The 20,192-nt window shown below is 48.7% G+C and overlaps 1 long non-coding RNA gene across 3 annotated transcripts; it reads right to left on the bottom strand.

Moving 5' to 3' along the window:
* Nucleotides 1–622: 622 nt before the first annotated feature.
* Nucleotides 623–19,451, bottom strand: LOC108513992 (uncharacterized). Of its 3 annotated transcripts, XR_001881072.1 has the most exons (7): nt 18,969–19,451; nt 17,724–17,836; nt 2,890–3,272; nt 2,230–2,387; nt 1,793–1,984; nt 1,371–1,635; nt 623–1,199 (listed from the first exon to the last, which is right to left on the bottom strand). It is a non-coding gene; the product is annotated as an uncharacterized LOC108513992 (long non-coding RNA). The 3 variants fall into 3 exon arrangements; XR_001881070.1 differs by having other exon boundaries at nt 623–1,635; XR_001881071.1 differs by having other exon boundaries at nt 623–1,635; nt 2,909–3,272.
* Nucleotides 19,452–20,192: the final 741 nt, after the last annotated feature.

Genomic DNA, 20,192 nt, shown 5'->3' with positions numbered 1-20,192 from the left:
CCTCCCAAAGTGCTGGGATTACAGGCGCGAGCCACCACTCCTGGCCTGTTTTCAGTGATTCTTATTTGCATCATTGGCCTGGGGTGGGGTTGGGGAGCAACAGAACAAGATCTGGATGATAGAAATCTGAACCACTAGCACTATCGGCACTTACCACGTGCCAGGCCTGGCTCTAAGGCTTTATATGCTGTATTTCAACCCACTGGCGGTGCCACCAATGGGGAGATGCTTGTATTTTTGCATGGCACCAAGAGAGAACAACAAATGCTCCCAATTGAACTGCAACATGCCATTGATTGTCAGGTGCTCTCTGGCTTCAGAATTGTTAAAAGATGAGTTCTGGCCGGGCGCGGTGGCTCATGCCTATAATCCCAGCACTTTGGGAGGCCGAGGCAGGTGGATCATGAGGTCGAGAGATCGAAACCATCCTGGCCAACATGGGGAAACCCCGTCTGTATTAAAAATACAAAAATTAGCTGGGCGTGATGGCTCGTGCCTGTAGTCCAAGCTACTCACTTGGGAGGCTGAGGCAGGAGAATCCCTTGAACCTGGGAGGTGGAGGTTGCAGTGAGAAGAGATCACGTCATTGCACTCCAGCCTGGTGACAGAACAAGACTGTCTCAAAATAAATAAATAAATAAATAAAGATTCCTATAACCCATTCAATAGCATCTTAGTAAATTTATGCTTCACAGTGGTCCTTGGAGGCAGGAAATGTTATTCCCATCCTACAGATTAGAAAACTAAGGCACAGAGGCACAGAGAAGCTAAACAAGAAGCTAAGCCCAGCAGCTCAGGTGGCAGAGCTGGGACCGACGTAGGCCTTCGGCCTCTGCTGTGCCTCCTCCCTCAAAGGGTCCCACAACTCTGCGGCAGGGAAGTGGGGGATTGAAGAAGGCGGGAGGGGGCAGAGAGGCGAGTTAGGAGCCCAGGCAGCCCGCTGGTGTCTCGGGGAAGAAAATGCTATTGCCCTTCCTCCTCACCACTCCCTTCTGCCTCCACTCCAGCTCCAGCCTTCTCCGAAGGAGAGTCTCCTCCATCCTTCGCCAGGGGATCCCCTGTGGACAGCTGCAGGCTGCTTCACACCGTGAGCAACATTTCCCTGGGATGCTTTCAGAGTCGTGAGGTTTAAGGCAGAACTGGCAAATGGCTTCCATTTCAAACACCAGCCTTCATTCATCGACAGAGGGTGCCTGGGGCTGTGTTGAGAAGGATTCCGAGGCTCAGTTGGGACCCAGTGGGAAAGCTTCTGACAGTGTCCCTGGAGACATTCACCAGGAGAGGAGCGAGGAGGGCATGGTTTTCTGGGCTAGGCTAGGGAAGAGCTAGGCCCTCTTAAAAAAGGGTAACCCAAGACCCCCACAACAAACCCAAGGGAGGGCAAGCAGCCTCCAGAGAATCCAGCCCGTGCTCTTGGCCTCTGTGAAGCCCAGTCTTCCACACTGAGAGGAGGTGAGGAGGGCGGGCCATCCAAAGTGCCTGGAGCCCTCCCAGGGATGATGGCAGCTGGAGCTCCTGGAACCCTTGGGGAGGAGAGACACTTGGCAGGTGCCTGCGCATTTCCCACAGCCTACACTGTGCGTAACAGGCCAGCCGGTCATTGTCTCACTTCCATAATTAGCCCAAAGTTCCTGCCTGCAAATAAGGAGAATGGTGTGGGTGTGAGGGTGCGGCAGCATGGTGGGGAGCTTGACTCATACCCAGCAATGTCTCCCCCCGGGGAGTGGGACCCCCTCCTCATCCCTGGGTGAGCAGCCTGCTCAGCTACAATGGCTGGCCAGCTCCAAGTCACCTGTAAGTGGCCATTGCAATTGTCCTGGTCACCGTGGCCATCAGCATTTGTTCAGCTGTGTGGGAAGCACTTGGGTACCCCTTTTCTCCTGTAATCCTTCTCTGCCCCAAGAGATGGGGATCACTGTTATCATCACACCATCACCATCACCACCCAACACGAGGAATGAGGCTTGGAGAGCAATGTAACCTCCTGAAACAGAGGCGGCATTTGAACCCAGAACCGACTGACATCCACTGCTCCCGTGCCATCTGTGCTGTCATCAACTCACACCCCTCCCAGACAACGGCCCTGGGGGTGGTCATTGCAGAAGCAACTGGCTCTCTAGAACATTCTAGAGATTGGCTTTTGGGACACATATTTTCATCTTAAGGAAGAGCTGGTATATTTTTAGGATGGGCAGACTTCCCAGGGTTCCGTCAGCCAGTCCAGGGTACCTGAGTCCACAGAGCTTCCCTCCCGCTCTTGGAAGGAGCACGGCAGAGCAGAAAGATGGGGAGAGGCCCCGCCCATGTCCCCGGGGTCTTCCCCTGGATCTGAAGGGTCTTAGACTAAGGTCAAGCTTAATAGCAAGTGAGATTTCTATTTCCTGCCTCTGGGAAGAAAGGGAAACAAGTATCAATTATAGGCAGAATTGTCAGTCAGAAGAAAGCCGTCTCTCTTGCTTTGGAGATTACAGTTAATTAAGCCTGCAAAGAGGAACAGCTCCACCAGCCACAAATCATGCCATCTCTGGGGACCCAGGTACCTGCTAGCCCAGGGGAGAGGGTCCCAGGGTGGAGAGCCGAGGAGGCTGCAAGTGCTCCTGTTAAAGCTTCTGGGCAGGTTTGCAACCCTGGGAGCACCTGAGAATCACCCGGGCTGCTCTTCAAATTACGGCTGCCAGGCCGCTCCAGCAATATTCGTGTACTCGGTCAGGGGTGGGGACAGACACCGGCACCCGCGTTTTTTAAATCTCCCCAGTGATTTCTTCATGCAGCCAAGGTCAGCAAGCGCGGATGGGTGCTGGATGCATAAGGGGCTGCCCACTGCCCACTGGTGCCAGCCCTGCCTGCTCCCCACCCACGCCCGAACTCTCTTGTCACCAGGGGGCCCACCTGAATCCCCTCAACAAACCCAAGGGAAGATGAGCGGCCTCCAGAGAATCCAGCCCATGCCCTTGGCGTCTGTGAAGCCCAGTCTTCCAGCTGAGCCCAGACACTGAGAGTAGGTGAGAAGGGCCGGCCATCCAAAGTGCCTGAGGCCCTCCTTAGTGCCTGCGTTGGCTTCAACCTCACGGCCTTGTTCCCATCGGTTGTCCACACCCCTTTCTGTTCCACACCTCTCCCTGGCCCCTGCTTCCTGCTCTCCGTCTTCCCAGCTTTCAGGCCTGACTGCTGAGCCTCCTGCTGTGTTTCCTCCGTTCTGGGCCCGCGGGTGGGAGCAGGAGTAAGCCTTCTGATAGACACAGCCCAGTCAGGAAAGTGTTGTTTAGCTCCATCTGGAGGGACAAAAGGCAAGAATGTGAAGGGAGGGGAAGGCTAAGGGAAGGGGGCCGCACAACAGGTAGCTGAGGGGTGCAGGAGGGAACCCCACCTGCCTATTCAAGGAAGATGACTCTCCAGGAAGGAGATGGTGACCAAGTACCTACAGGTGCCCAGCAGAGTGCAAGGGGGTAGGAGGGGCCACATGGAGGCCAGTGTGTGCCAGGTCCTGCACCAGGCCTGGGAACGCTGCAGGGGAGAAGAGAGGCCTGCCTCTGCCTCACAGGAAGGACATTCTGTTCGGGGAGACTAAGAGTAAACAAATCAACCTGCTTACAGGCAAGGTCACATGAGAGAGCCACAAGCATTGGAAAGAAAACTGGTGATGGGAGAGCCGGTGAGGACCGTGGGCTCGGTTATGAGGCTGTCGGAGAGACACTCTCTGAGAAGCGGGGGATGTGGAGCGGAGACCCCAATAGCTGGCAGGAAACAGCCAGGCAGAGACTTGGGGGCGGAACATTCTGCTGGAGGGAAAAAGTGCCAAGTCCCAGAGGCGGGAAAGAGCTTAATGCATGCGAGAGATAAAAGCCACTTTGTGGCTGGAAGTGAATGAAAGTGGGGAGTGAAAGGCAAAGTCTGAGAGATAAGCAGGGGCTGGATTATGCAGAGCCTTGAAGACTGAAGGAGGAATGTGAGCGTTCCTGCACATTCCAGAGGGCAGAGAATGGTTCAGGGTGAGAAATGAAGCCACTTGGGACTTCCACATGTGGCCAAGGCAGAGTAACTGGCCCTTCTGTAAGTCAAAAACTATGCAATTAAGGTTGGGTGCAGTGGCTCATGCCTATAATCCCAGCACTTTGGGAGGCCGAGGCAGGTGGATCACCTCAGGTCAGGAGTTCTAGACCAGCCTGGCAATATGGCGAAACCCCATCTCTACTTTAAAAAATGCAAAAACTAGCTGGGCGTGGTGGTGCACATCTGTGGTCCCAGTTACTGGAGAGGCTGAGGCAGGAGAGTCGCTTAAACCTGGGAGGCAGAGGTTGCAGTGAGCTGAGATTGTGCCATTGCACTTCAGCCTGGAGGACAGAGTGAGACTCTGTCTCAGAAACAAAACAAAACAAAACAAAAACTATGCAATTAAATTAAGTGCATGAGGCAGCTCCTTGGAAGAAGTGGGCAGCAGGCAGTGCAAGACTGCGATCCCTCAGAGAAGGAAAGCCTGCAGAGGCGCCTGCAATCAACGACCAGCTCCTGTCCAAGGCAGAATTTTCTGACCAAAGCACAGAGATCTGGAGTCCAAACAGAGCTCAGTGGCCATGGTGAGCTGACAAGACAACCATTGGGGATGACTGGGATCAGTAGAGTCAGGCAATCAGATAGGTAGAAACTGTGTTGACAGGGAACCCTAGGAGTCAATGTGGGGGTCTGCTGTTGAGTTCATCATTGAGGTAGGAGCTGTACATGCTCGGAGACTAAGAAGACCAAGACTTTCAGAGAGCAGACACTATGGGATTGAAAGCAAAACGGAACTGCCAGAGGTTCGAGCTGAGCTAGGGGGAGAATGCTGCTGGTGAATATTGAAATTCTAGCCTTGCCAGGGTAGAGAAATCTTAACACTTTGATAACACTCCTGGCGTCCACTGAGATCCTTAAAAGGTTATGCCTAAGAATGACACGGTGGACTTTGGGGACTCAGTGGGGAAAGGATAGGAAGGGGGTGAGGGATAAAAGACTACAAATTGGGTGCAGTGTATACAGCTCAGGTGATGCAAAATCTCACAAATCCCCACTAAAGAACTTACTCATGTCACCAAACACCACCTGTTCCCCAATAACCTATGGAAATAAAAAAGAATCATAAATAGTATAGCAAACCAGCATCATAATAAATGGTATCCTAATGTTAGAAAAACAGGCTATGCCTTAGGAGTAGGGACAACACCCTAGTATACTTATTTATACTAAACCTCCCCCTAAAAAGCCTAAAACCAAGCCCTGAAAAGATCTGCAGGGAAAACAGAGTTCAGAGAGAATTCCTGCCAAATCAAAGGGGCCAAGGGAACACATAGTCTTTCTACCGTCCACACAAAGTGTGAAACCAAACCTATGTAAGTTCAAAGTGGTCAGCTAGTAACTTAACTCTCTGATAAAATGAGATGCACTTTTTAGAGGAAGGTAGCAAAATCCAGGATCTCTACAATAGATTATACACAATGCCAACCATTCAATAAAAAAAAATCACTTGGAACAAAAAGAAACAGAAACGTGATTGACAGTCAAGGAAAAAAGCAGTCAATAGAAACTAAACTTGAGATGGCTCTGATATTGTGCTTAGTAGACAAAGACTCTAAAATAAGCATTATAAATATGTCCAAAGAATTAAAGAAAAAAGTCTTTGAGAAACTAAAGGATATTGTATTAATGAATGAACAAGTAGGAAATCTCAATAGAAGAATAAAACTATTAAAATGCAAATTCTAGAACTAAAAGTACAATAATTTTGATGAAAATTCACTCGATGGGCTTCACAATATATTAGAGATAACAGAAACAAAAAAGATAGAGACCATGAGACAAGATCAATAAAAATTATTGAAACTTCAGAACAGAGATGAAAAACAAAACATGAAGAAAAATGAACAGGGTAGATGAAGGGTAGTCTTTTCAACAACAGCATGAGAGTAATACACACTATATGCATATTGCATATGTAATATGCCCATGTTAAAAAAAGAACTTAGACACAGACCTTAGACCTTGTATAATCATTAACTCAAAATATATCATAGATCTACTTGGAAAACAGAAAACTACAAAACTTCTTGAAGAAAACATAGAATAAAATCTACATAATCTTGGGGTTGATGATGAAGTTTTAAATACAACACCTTGCTCTGGCAAGAATGCAGAGCAACAGGTGTTCACATTCATTGCTGGTGAATGTGGGATTTGCATTCATTGCTGGGAATGCAAAATGGTACAGCCTCTTTGCAAGACAATTTGACAGTTTATTACGAAGCCAAACACAAGCTTACCATACTATTAAGCAATTGCCTTTCTAGGTACACTCAAGGGATTTGAAAATTTATGCCAATGCAAAAACCTGCAAGCAACTATTTATAGCAGGATTATTCATAATTGTCAAAAAAACATGAAACAATTGGTGAATGATTAAACTGTGGCACATCCTTACAATGGAATATTATTCAGCAATAAAAAGAAACGAGTTATCAAGTTATAAAAAGACATGGATGAATCTTAAATGCATATTGCTGAGTAAAAGAAGCAAGTCTGAAAAGGTTTTCCTATTACATAATTCCAATTATATGACAAAAAAAGGCAAAACTATAGAAATCTTAACTAGATCAGTGGTTGCCAGGGGTTTGAGATGTAGATGAGGGGGTTGAATAGGTGAAGAAAAGGGTAATTCTTTAGATGGTAAAACTATTCTGTATGAAATCTTCATGGTGAACATAAGATACTAAGCATTTGTCAGAATGCATCAAACTTTACACACAAAGAGTAAACCTTAGTGTATGCAAATGTTAAAAATCTACATAAGAGGTGGTGGAATCCCAGAATGGAATACAGAATATGCCAAAAGAATCTAACTGCATTACAAATGTATGAAGTGACCTCACTGAAGGGGACTGGGAGAAGGTGCAGATGTAAGTAACTTTGGAGATGAGTGGCGTATATAAGACTAAAGGCACAAGAAACTGTACATAAGCACTGTGCTCTAGTTGATAAAGTCATTTCTCACAGGAACATGAGTAAGAATTCCGAAACCATGATGCAAGTAAACTGGAACCGAACAATGTGGTGGATGGATGGTGGGTAGTGGGAGCCCAGTTTCTTACTGTCAGGGTGTCAGATTACAGGCAAGGAAAGGGAGGGAACTACAGTGATTCATGTGGAAATGAATGAGAGTTGTAGACATCAGCATGAACTCACATTTAGGTTAAAATAAATACAGATGCTGCCTATAGCTATATGTATATACATAGGTCAGTATATACAAATATATCTCTTTGCTCTGTTCATGTCAAAGACATTCACCCATGTCTTTTTATAACTTGATAATTCATTTCTTTCTATTGCTGAATAACATTCCATTGTAAGGATGTGCTGCAGTTTAGCCATTTGCCTATTATTTCATGTTTTTGATAATTATCAATAATGCTGCTATAAATTGTTGCATGCAGGTTTTTGTTTTGGCATTTCAAATCCCTTGAGTGTACCCAGGAGGGCAATTGCTGGATGGTATGGTGAGCTTGTGTTTGGCTTTGTAAGAAACTGCCAAACTGTCTTCCCAAGTGGCTGTGCCATTTTGCATTCCCACCGGCAAGGAATGTGAACACCTGTTGCTCTGTATTCTTGCCAGAGCAAGGTGCTGTATTTAAAAATTCATCACCAACCCCTGTCAGCTGAAAGGGCCTGGAGGTGATAATACCCCAGTAGAAATGGGAACACTGAATACGTAAATCTGAGTTCCTAATATCCTTCTCAAATAAAGAAACCAGGACTCCTTGGAGAAATGCTGGTTCTAGGACTGGGGTAGGGAATACACAAAATAAGCCAGGAGCATCTCCTAGTGCCAGAAAGTAAGAAAATGCTAAAGAGACACAGAGGCCCACTGGAGGAGTTGGCAAAGATGGAATAATTCGGGCACCAAAATAAATGAAGCTGCATTGGCTATGTAATTATAAGCAAGTATAAAATAAATATACCTGAGTCCATACTGATATAAATACTAATACTTACATTTGGCTGGTGCAAAAGTAATACTACCTAATATTAATAAATGATTGAATAAGTAAAGAAATGGAGAGAAAACTTAAGTCTCCCATGCAGAAGATTTTCAAATACTTTATGTAGATACTCCATACTTAAGGAAGTGGGACGTAACTCCCTACTCTTGAAGCGCAGAGGTACATAGCAGCTTTCTTCCAGAGTATAGTATGGAAACGAGGGGAAAGAGTAAGTTTACAGGGAGAAACCTGACCATCACCACCTTGGTCAGGGATCATCTCAGCCTCAACAGCGATATGCCAAGTTGGGAGGATGTCCCCTTGATATGATACGACGAGAATAGCATTTCACCTTTGTGGCCTTCTTCCTTAAAACCCTAAACTCCACTCTAATCCTGAGAAAAACCCTTTTGAAAATCCCAATTCAAGAATACAAAATACCTGAGCAGCGACCCTTAAAATTGGCAAGTGGCCGGGCACGGTGGCTCACGCCTATAATTCTAGCACTTTGGGAGGCCGAGGCAGGCGGATCACGAGGTCAGGAGTTTGAGACCAGCCTGTCCAACATGGCGAAACCCTGTCTTTACTAAAAATATAAAAAAATTAGCTGGGCATGGTGGTGCATGCCTGTAGTCCCAGCAACTCGGGAGGCTGAGGCACGAGAATCACTTGAACCTGGGAGGCGGAGGTTGCGGTGAGCTGAGATTGCACCAGTGCACTCCAGCCTGGATGACAGAGTGAGACTCTGTCTCAAAACAAACAAACAAACAAAAAACCAAAAAAAAAAAAAAAAAAAAAACCCAAAAAAAAACCCAAAAAACAAAAAACCTGGCAAGTCATCAAATACAAAGTAACTCTGAGAAACTGTCATAACCAAGAGGAGCCTAAGGAGATATGACTGCTAATTATAACATGGTGTCTTGGATGCCATCCTGGAAGAGAAAAATGACTTCAGGATATCTGAATGAAGTATGAACTTTAGTTAATAATAATGCATCAGTGTTCATTAATTATGACAAATGTCCCATACTAAGATATTAATAACAGGGGAAAGTGGATATGAGCATAATGGGAACTCTCTGTACTCTCTTTGGAATAATTCTATAAATCTAAAACTGTCTAAAATTTATGTCAAAAAATTAACAGAGACTTAAGGGACAATACCAAACAGTCTGATAAATTAGTCATGATAGTCATGAAGACTTAGATCAGGGAAGAGAAATCTTTGAAGAAGTAACGGGTGAAAGTTTGTCAACACTGATGAAAAGCACTCATGAAACTGTAAAATCAAGTAGAATGCATAGAAGGAAAAAACACACTTTTTCACATCATATTCAAGCTTCTAAAACCAAATAAAAGATAAAATTTTAAAAGCAGCCAGAAAATAAGTCACATCACATACAGGAAAACACAATAAGAATATTCATGATGAACTTTTTTGTTTGTTTGTTTTTGAGAGGGAGTCTTGCTCTATTGCCCAGGCTGGAGTGCAATGGTGCGATTTCAGCTCACTGCAACCTCTGCCTCCCGGGTTCAAGTGATTCTCCTGTTTCAGCCTCCGGAGTAGCTGGGATTACAGGCTTCTGCCACCACGCCCAGCTAATTTTTGTATTTTTAGTAGAGACGGGGTCTCCCCATGTTGGCCAGACTGGTCTCAAACTTTTGACCTCAGGTGATCCATCCACCTCGGCCTCCCAAAGTGCTGGGATTACAGGTGTGAGCACTGTGCCCGGCCATGATGGGCTTCTTAAGCAGAAACAATGAAAACAAAAGAAAGGGATGATATTTTAAAGTTCTGAAATAAAAAAACTGTCAATCTAGATTTCTATAATCAGTAAAAGCATTCTTCAAAAATGAGAGTTAAATAAAGAAATCTTTAAATAAATGGAAGTGAAGAGAATTACAGCAAAACTACAGTTAAAAAAAATGCTGCAGGATGTCTTTTGGGTCAAAACTGAGAGACAGAGGAATGAATGAAGAGTACCAGAAACGGCAAATAAATGGGTAAATATAAGGGGCTCTCTCTTCCTTCTTATCTTTACTTAAAAGACATCTTAATCTATGTATTAGTCCATCTTTATGCTGCTGATAAAGACATACCCAAGAGTGGGTAATTTGTAAAGGAAAAGAGGATTAATGGACTCACAGTTCCACGTGGCTGGGGAGGCCTCACAGTCGGTGGGAGAGGAAAGGCATGTCTTACATGGCGGCAGACAAGAGAGAATGAGAACCAAGTGAAAGGATTTCCCCTTATGAGACCATCAGATCTCATGAGACTTATTCACGACCCTGTGAACAGTATGGGGGAAACTGCCTCCGTGATTCAATGATCTCCCACCAGGTCCCTCCCAAACACATGGGAATTATGGGAGCTACAATTCAAGATGAGATTTGGGTGGGGACACAGCCAAACCAGATCACTATACAATCAAAATTAAGTGTAAGGTAGGGCTTATAACATACGTAAAAATGAATGATACGAAAACAATCGCTCAGGGTCAGGTAAGTGAAATTACGCCATTGTATTTGTGAAGTGAGACGTGTAAAGTAAAAAGAGGAAGCAGAAATCGTGGAATTCAGGTGTGAAGCATGAAGAGGGACTCTAAATAAACTTTGATAAGTTAAGGATGCATATTGTTACCTCCAGAGAAACCACTTAAAAATAAAATCAGTACAGGAATTGCTAAGAAGCCAATAGCAGAAATAAAATGGAGCACTAAAAAATATCTAATCAACCTAAAAGTAAGCAAAAAGGAGCAGCAGGGGAACAGAAAGCAGAGCAACAAATAACAAGGTGGTAGACTTAAACCCAATCATATCACTATTACGTGAAATACACATGGACCAAATGCCTCAATTAAATAGCGGAGATTGTTGAAGTGGATAAAAAAAGCATGACCCAATTATATACTGCTTACAAGAGATTCATTTTAAATAAAAAGGTTGAAAGTAAAGGCCAGGAAAAGATAAAACATGCACATAACATTTTTTAAAAATCTGGTGTGGCTATATTAAGAACACAGTAGACTTTAAAGCAAAACGTATTACCAGAGATAAAGAAGGACACTTCATAATGGCATGAACCCGGGAGGCGGAGCTTGCAGTGAGCCTAGATTGCACCTCTGCACTCCAGCCTGGGCGACAGAGCGAGACTCCATTTCAAAAAAAAAAAGAAGGACACTTCATAACGATGAAAGAATTCATTTAACTAGTAAATATACCTAAATATGTATGCATTATTTAACAGAGCATCAAAATATACTAAGCAAAAACTGATAAAAGGGGAGAAACAGATACATCCACAATCATAGTTAGAAATTTTAATACTCCTGTCAGCAATTGATAGTACAATAAACAGAATATTCATAAGGTTATAGATATTGGAACAGCACATTCAAACAACTTGATTTAATTGGGATTTATATAACACCCCATCCAACAATTGCAAAGAACACATTTTTTAAGTGCACTTGGAACATTCACCATGATGGGCCATATTCCGAGCCATAAAACAAACCTCAATAAATTCCAAAGGATTGAAATAATAATGAGTATGCTTTCTGACCATAACAGAATTAAGTTAGAAATCAATAACAAAAATGATATCTAGAAAGTTGCCATGTGTTTGGAAATTGATAAATACACTTCTAAATAACCTAAGAGTCAAAGAAGAAATGACAAAGGAAACTAAAATATATTTCTAACTGAATAAAAAACTACCACCTATCAAAATGTGGGGGATGCTGCAGTACTTAGAATAAAATTTCTTTCGTACATGCCTAAATTTAAAAAGAAGACAGGTTTAAAATTGGTCATCAAAATTTCCACCATAAGAAGCTAGGAAAAAGAAGTGCAAACAAAATCCAAAATAAGTAGAAGAGGAAAGACGTAAGTACACATTGAGAATGGCCTTGTTCTTGTGTTGACGTTGCCCTACTCTGCCATCCTCCACCATCTCCTTAAGACCAAACATCGTGCCTTCAGGAAAGTTGCAGAGTTCTGATGGAGAGATACTTGAAGTTGATGTGGAAATTGTCAAGTAATGTGTGACTATCAAGACCACGTTGTAGGCCGGGTGCGGTGCCTCACGCCTGCAATCGCAGCACTTTGGGGCCAAGGCAGGCAGATCGCCTGAGGTCAGGAGTTCAAGACCAGCTTGGCCAACATGGTGAAACCCCATCTTTATTAAAAATACAAAAATTAGCTGGATGTGGGGGCAGGTGCCTGTAATTCCGGCTACTGGGGAGGCTGAGGCAGGAGTATCACTTGAACTCAGGAGGTGGAGCTTGCAGTGAGCCAAGATAATACCACTGCACTCCAGCCTGGGTGACAGAATGAGACTCCGTCTCAAAAAAAAAAAAAAAAAAAAAAAAAAAAAAGGCCGGATACGGTGGCTCATGCCTGTAAACTGGAAAACACTCATGAAACTGTAAAATCAAGTAGAATGCGTGGAAGGAAAAAACACGCTTTGTCACGTCATACTCAAGCTTCTAAAAACCAAATAAAAAGACAAAATTTTAGAAGCAGCCAGAAAATAAGTCACATCACATACAGGAAAACACAATAAGAATATTCATGATGGACTTTTTTTTAGAGGGAATCTCAAAAAAAATCCCAGCACTTTGGGAGGCCGAGGCGGGCGGATCATGAGGTCAGGAGACGAGACCATCCTGGCTAACATGGTGAAACCCCATCTCTACTAAAAATACAAAAAGTTAGCCGGGCCTGGTGGCGGGCACCTGTAGTCTCAGCTACTCAGAAGGCTGAGGCAGGAGAATGGCGTGAACCCAGGAGGCGGAGCTTGCAGTGAGCCGAGATTGCACTACTGCACTCCAACCTGGGCGACAGTGTGAGACTCTGTCTCAAAAAACAAACAAACAAACAAACAACAACAAAAAAACTACTTTGGAAGATTTGGGAAGAAATGAGGAGGGAGACGATGGCTCAGTTCCTCTCCTAAATGTTAATGCAGCAATATTTTAAAAGATCACTCGGGTGCACCCACGCCAAGGAATGCCCTCCTCCTCCTGAGGGTGATAAGAACCAAGAAGAGTGAACAGATCATTTCTGTTGGGACCCAGAATCCCTGAAAGTTGACCAAAGAAATGCTTTTTGAACTTATTCTGGCTGTAAACTACTTAGACTCATACGTTTGCTTGATGTTACATGTGACCACCGCCCACATGATGGAGGGGAAAACTGTAGATTCACAAGACCTTCCTTATCAAAAACAAAGAGGAAGAAGCCTGAGTGTGCAAAGAGAACAGCGGTCTGGAGAGCAGTGAAATGCATCTGACACGAACACTGTGAGGATGGTCCTGAATACTAGCCGTACTGCTCTGTCACTGCGAATGTTACACACCAAGGGCAGGTGCAGCAGCAGGTCATGACAGCAGGACACTGTCCTCATTGTGTGTGTAGTTTTGAGTACAGATTCCAAACCTATGTCTGAGTTTCCTCTAGTGTAATCAAAAGTTTCTTTTTTCTTTGCTCTAAATAAAACTGAACGGTGGCTTCTTTACAGAAAGGGGCACCCTGGGTTTTCCCTCTTCTTGTAAAGCAGTTTCTGCCTAGTATCTTGTCCAGATCACTTGAACGACCTTTTAAAAGTTGGCATTGTAAATAAAACAACTTGTAAAAACTTGGGATTACAGGCATCCAACACCACGCCTGGCTAATTTTTGTATTTTTAGTAGACACAGGGTTTCATGTTGGCCAGGCTGGTCTCAAACTCCTGACCTCAGGTGATCCACCAGCCTTGGCCTCCTAAAGTTCTGGGATTACAGGCGTGAACCACCATGCCCAGTCTAACATAGATCTTAAACAACACTGAGACCATCCTACATGGACAGTTTGTAATCTACTCTATTCATTTGGCGTCAAGGTGTAACATTTTCCCCTGATGTTAAACATTACTCAGAAATCAGTTTGTGATGGCTGCAGGGCATGGCATCCTGCGACGGCCATGATTAGCTTAACCTTTCTTTAGGAGATTCATTCCTGTGACCAGGAAGCAGGAACAGTGGGCGCTGGGAGTCTAGAGTAAGCAGTGGGCCTGCTCGGGGAGTGTCCACCCCGACGGGAGAGACCAGGTCAAGCAAGGCGGGGACACAGGAGCACGTCAGTTCTCCTGGACAGGTGCTCCGGAATCAGGGATTGTGAGAGACAACCGGAGAGGGGTGACCTGCTGAGACAGCGCATGGGGCGGTGCTGGGTGCTCTGGAGGGATGTGGTCCCCCTGCCTCTCCAGCTATTCCTGCAGGACAGGTCCTAGCAGGGACCACTGGCTGGGCCGGGTCAGCTGCCCAGGGATGGACAGTTCTGGGTGAGGAGTGAGAGCCCATGCTGCCCTGCTTCCAAGTAGCTCCGGAGGCTGGGGAGGCCCTGCGGAGGTTCACATCCGACTCCATGCGGGGAGAGACCTCTGAGCTTTGTCCCTGCTGTCCCAGCATCCAGGCAGCCGGCCTCCTATTCTCCAAGAGAGGAGCAAGGGGGGCATTCCCAGTCCCCAGCCCTGCTGGGGCCCTGGAGACCAGCGCACCAGTGCCCAGAGCTCAGAGGAGGCGGGTCTGGGCTTGGGAGGCCCTGAGGGATCTTGGCAGGCAAAGAAGTGGAAGGAAGGGAGGAAGGTGGCTTCCCAGGCGCAGGGGGAGCACCGGCCAAGGGGGTAGTGGGGAGGCCCAGAGACCAGCAGCTGCACCCACGCTTGCATGTCTGGGGAGGTCATCCCGGCCCATGTTCTTCCTGCACTGAAGCTGGAGCCCACCAGGACCGGGCTGCTCTGTTAACTCCAGCACACCGAGCAAACTCAACAAAGATTAGCGAACTTCTTTCACGTGAGCTGAGTCGAAGCGGATGAGCAAACATGGGCGCCTGTGAGTCTGGCGCCTTCACCTGTGAGAAGGCAGACAAGCCCCTCACTCGCCCCGGAGGAGGAATCACTGGTTTGAGAGGCGAGAGTGAGGCCCAGCGGGGTCAGGAGATGCACCCGGGCTCCCCAGGCACGGGGGAAATGCCCAGGAGAAACAGCCAGAACCAGGGAGGAGCCCTCGCGGCACACCAGAGCACTTCCTCGGGAAGGCAGATGCGTTCACAGAGGCCCTGGCCCCCGGGGGTTGGCCGGCAGGAGCGAGGAGCAGAGATCGCAGTAGCCACGGTGGTGGGGGAGCCCTGAACTACGCATCAGGTTCGGAAGATGGCAGCGTTGCAGGGGACACTCATCTGACCGTGAGGCCTGATGAGGGCGTGGTGAGGGAATGAGGTTTGGAAACAGAATGACCCATGGGAACTGTGGTGCTATCGCCTTTTGTTGGGGCGCCCTGGAAAGGTCACCTCACCCTTCTAGACCTCGGGCTTCCCGTCTGCCAAATGGGCGTATTCCAGGACCCTCGCAGGTTATCAGGAGCCTGAAGCAAGCCTGTATGTGGGGATGTGTCTGCTCCCTTATTCACTCATTCTCAAGCACCTGCTGTGTGCATCTCCTATGGAGTAGCCCCTGGGGGCGACAGTGGTACCCTCGCGAAGACTCAGCCCAGCTGGGGAGAAGCACAGAGTGGACGGTGGTGGCCATTGTTCCTTCCAGTCCATTCTTTGATCCCAGCCCTGCTCTGGACAGGCAGACCCTCTGTCTTCTTTCATCTTCCAGAAAAGGAAACGGAGGCAGCCTAGGGCGGGGAAGCGCCTTGCCCAAGCTGACTCGCAGGCCAGGCTCCTGGGTCAGGCACTGCCCACAGCAGGAGGGCCTGGGAGACCCCCGGTCCAGCCCTGCGCTTCTCAGGGGAGAAGGCTGAGGACCACATCGCTCAAGTGCCTTGGTCCTTCTCCTCCGGAACAGTCACAGTGAGCAACAACTCAGGGCAGGTATGGGCGAGTTTGAGCGCTGGAAATCTCAGCTGGGATGCTGGCATCTGGGGAAGGCCGGGCTCTATAAATAAACCACTCGCCTAAGCCCGGGAGCAGGCAGGAGCCTGGAGAGCCAGAGCTGCCGCCTGCCACTCCCCACAGATGACGGCGGTGCAGCCGGAGGGCCCCCCTCTCAGGCAGCTGGCCCCTGGGATGGGCTGGCAGCAGGTGGCAGCCAAGAATATTTGACCCCCTGCTTCTGAGGGCACCCCACCTCCACAGACACATGCACATCTATGCCCTGAGCTGGGACGAGCTGCACAGAGCGTGCTGGGGGCTGCTCCCTGGAAAAGAGGCAGCAGGTCCCTGGGACGCCTGAAGCCGCTTCTCCCGGTGCCAGCCTTGCCCTCTGCATACTGGACAGCAAGAAGCCCAGGCACAGGTAAGCGATGCCTCCTTGTGCCCCTGAAGGGCCTGCTCTCTTGGAGAAGGAGATGCGGGCCGGGGGGTGGGAAAGAGGCTCTGGGAGGAGGCAGGAGCCACAGCTCCCTTGGTTACTTGCATCTTCCCTCGGTTCTAAGAATCCTGGCACAGGCATTGAGCTCTCCTCGCTCTCTGGCTCCCTCTCCGTGCCCCCAGCCTGGTGGGGAAGAGCCTCGCCTTTTCATTCTGGAATATTCTCTTCCTCCATCAAAAACTGGAGTCCTGTTGACTTAATGAGACACTGGCCCCAGGGTAATGGGTTCGCAGGAACCAGGTAGAAAAGCTTTGCTGCCCTGGGTTGCGAGGAGCTGGTGCCTTTGGAGGAGAAAGGCCTCCGCTTCCTGCTCCGGGGTCTGGGTGGGGCAAGGCCAGAAGGCACCGGGCTTCTGCCCCTCTGGAGGGTGGACAGCAGTTCTTTTCGGGAACACTGGCTGGGGAAGATTCTCTTTGGAAGGTGGGGAGAAATCCAAGGAGACAGCCCCCTGGGCAGGTCTCCAGTTCCCCAGTTCTGTGTCACACTTCCAGACTTACACAAAGAAACTCATTTTGGTGAGCGCTGCTTTGGGAGTCGAGCCAGGCCTGACGGACTAGAGGTAGAATGAGCAGACTCGCCTTGGGAGCTCAGTGCATTTGTCCTCGTGCTCAGAGGGGCTGTCAGGCCTGGCTTTCTGCCTAAACAGCTTTCTGTGTCTGGTCCCAGGAAAGGGTATGTACCTGCAGGAGAAGCGGTTAGAGCAAACGCTCAGGACACCTGGGAGATGGTCTCCGTGGAGGGGCCTGCTGGCAGCCTTCTCCCGCCCCAGTTCTCAGAGGAAGGCAGGTGCTGGGGGGAGGCCAGAGAAGATTTGGGGCCAACCTTTCCATGGCACACAGCTCAGGAATCACTGGGGGAGTGGATTAGCCGTGATGGATTTTTCTCCGCCCGAGGGTGAGCTGGCATCTGCCGTAGCCAACTCCTGCAGCAGGCTGGCTTGGCTGAGCCCATGTGTGAGGGCTGCTCGGCTCGGCAGGGCCAGGCTTTGCCTGGGCTGCTTTCCACTGTGGCGGGTCAGGAAACACCAGGGGGCCAGTGCTGGGTCGGGAACGGAGCACACAGCTCCTGCAAATGCTACCCAGGACCCTGAGGCTGCCCAGGGCCAGGTGTCCACCCCACCCCACTCGCCGTCCACTCTGCCTCCGTCGCCGTCCACTCTGGTTGTGTCCCAGGATCTGGTTTCCTTGACCTTCTCTCCCCTGTGTCTTCAAGGAACCCTGCTCAGGAGCCACCTCATGAACTGCCCCAGGAAACCCACCCCACTCCCAGCTTTGGTTTAACATCCAATCCTTACATGTGGCCTGTGTCACTAGGAACAGAAATGGAATCACTGCTATCATTGGGGTTGAAATTCGTACCTGGGCTCCTGCTGCGCGCTCCCCAGCCACATGAATCTTGGCAGAATGCTGGGCTCCTCTAACCTCAGTCTGCTTGTGGATACAATGGCCGCGATTCTTCCTTCCTTACTGGGCTGTGGGAGGATGGACAGATCACACGTGGGAAGTGGGACAGGGATGAGGGATGTGGCCGCCCTTGCGCTGTATATATCATGATAATGTAGTCTTCTGATTAGCCTGTGCATCTCAAAGGCCAATACTTCCCAGCATGGGACCTGGCACACAGTAGGTGTGTCACAATGCTTGTTGAATTCATACATGTGCACACACACACACACACACACACACACAGTCAGGTGACCTGCAAGGGTTATGTGGGCACCTCTGCCCTAGCTCCAACTCATCCCAATGCTGTCTGCCTAGGACAGTGGCCGTGGCGCCCACAGAAGCAGCCTCCGCACCCCCGTTTCTGGTGCCGCCTCTGCCCCACGCAGTCCTGGCCGACACCGCAGGCAGATGGATTTTGGTCCATGGTGCTTGATCACTTCCGTACAATGGGTAGAGCCTCCTGAGGGCAGAGCCAAGGCAAGCTTGGCTGTAAATCACCATAACCACCACCTTCAGGCGCTGGTCTTGGTCTTGGGAGCGTCTGCTCTGTTGTGGCTGATTGGCTTCCTGTTTATGAATGCATGTGCACACCCAGCCTCTTCCCCCAGATGCCTCTGAGGTGGGCCTATTCCCGAGAGTTGTCCATAGACCCACGAGGCTGGAAGGAGAGCTCCATCTGATCGGGTGCAGCCTCTGCGAGTGCCCAGGAAGGCTGGGAGAGTCAGAGGTGGTGGTGGTCATTTTCCCAGCTCCACAACCGGGATGCCAGGACCCGGGACAGGGTCCTGCAAGTGTTGTGACAAAGGCCTGAAAACCAAGGCACGTTCCTGCAATCACAACAGTGGCCCCATTTATCAGACACTTGACAGAAAGCCAGGCTTGGTGCGCCATGCTTGCAAACACTGTCTTACGCATTTAACTGGTCAGGGCTATGGAAAGGAACAACGCGCTGTAAAAATACACCAATTGGCAAAATGATGCAGCGTTCTATATGTTAGTGCAAACAAGTAAAACCCCATGGTGTCTGCCGGCCACTCCAACAAACATGCCCAGCCTTTAGTGCCAAGCCTCTGCTGTGCATGCTGCCTTGAGCATTCCTCTGGATGCCCCCAGCTCCCTGCCTCTGGGTTCGGTACCATGCACTGCCAGCCCACTTACCCCGGCTGTGGGTGCAGAGGGTAAGTTCTGTCTCGTGGATGTGCTGGTGAATTTTACCACCCAGCCATTTCATTCAGATTACTTCTGCCCATCCAATTTGGGGTACTCCCTGCTCCTGCATGGGTCTGCCATTGCTGTAACAGTGCTCTGTAACAAACAGTCCCCCAGGCTCAGTGGCTCACAGCAACACACGTGTGTTGCTCTCACTCCCGGGCCTGTGGTCTGGCTGCGGTTGGCTGTCTTGGTTGGGGATGGCTGGGCTCCACGGAGTTCCGCTGCACTTGGCTCCAGGCTGTGAGTTAGCTTTGGACGGCTCCACACGACTCACGCTGGGGTCTGTTCTTTCTTGATGGTGACCAAAGAGCAAGGGGTCAAACCACGCCACATAAGCTCGCAGATGGTCTGCTCATGTGTCTCAGCTACTGTTCCATCTGCCACAGCAGACCACAAGGCCAGGCTCCGAGTCAGCAGGATGAGGGTGTAGACCCCCACCAAACTCTGCTGGAGGGCACTGTGAGGTCACAGTGCAGGGAGGGAGTGGGGATTGGGGATGGGTGACCGCATCTTCCACACCCACGCGTGCCCTCCACCCTCTCTCCAGTTTATTCACGTCTGTCCCTGTCCAGGCTGTCCCTCCTGAGGACAGGAGAGTGGAGGTTTATTAAGTACAGAGCCAGGCCAGGCCCTGAGGGTGCAGATCTCAGTGAGACAAGCTCAAGTTCAGAGTCAAGAGAGGACGTCAGTACTTAGGTAACGGCATTCCTCCCAGCTTAGGTGGCTCAGGAAGAGGAACGGAGATGAGGCCAGGAGCACTTGTGTGTGAATGAGGGAACAGGAAAGTCTTTGCGGGGAGATGGTCCCATAAAGGGGCACCACAGGCTGGATGGGATTTTAGCAGGCAGAGGAATGGGCGGAGGGCATCCCGGAAGGGGGCACTGCCTGGGCAAAGACCTGGAGACAAGAAAGTCTGTGCTGTTCGTTGTTTAGCCTGGCTAGCCCTGCTGCCATTTGCTAAGCAAGCTGCCCTCCCTCCCTGGGCCTGGACGTTGCAGAGGGTCCACAGCCCTAGGACCCCATCAAAGGCAATTCCCCTGCTCTTGAGTTGTTCCCTGAGAACTCCTTTAAGCTCCGCTGGCACCAGCTCTAAATTAACTAGGAACCAGGAACCTCTGATCTCATTATGCGAATTAGAATTGTCCTGTTCTTTAATAATTCATGGCTGTG

This window comes from Rhinopithecus bieti, unplaced genomic scaffold (assembly GCF_001698545.2).
Source record: "Rhinopithecus bieti isolate Rb0 unplaced genomic scaffold, ASM169854v2 scaffold_33210, whole genome shotgun sequence".
Taxonomy (NCBI): domain Eukaryota; kingdom Metazoa; phylum Chordata; class Mammalia; order Primates; family Cercopithecidae; genus Rhinopithecus; species Rhinopithecus bieti.
The sequence above is the reverse complement of the archived record's forward strand: the minus strand, read 5'-3'. Positions and strand labels throughout refer to the sequence as shown.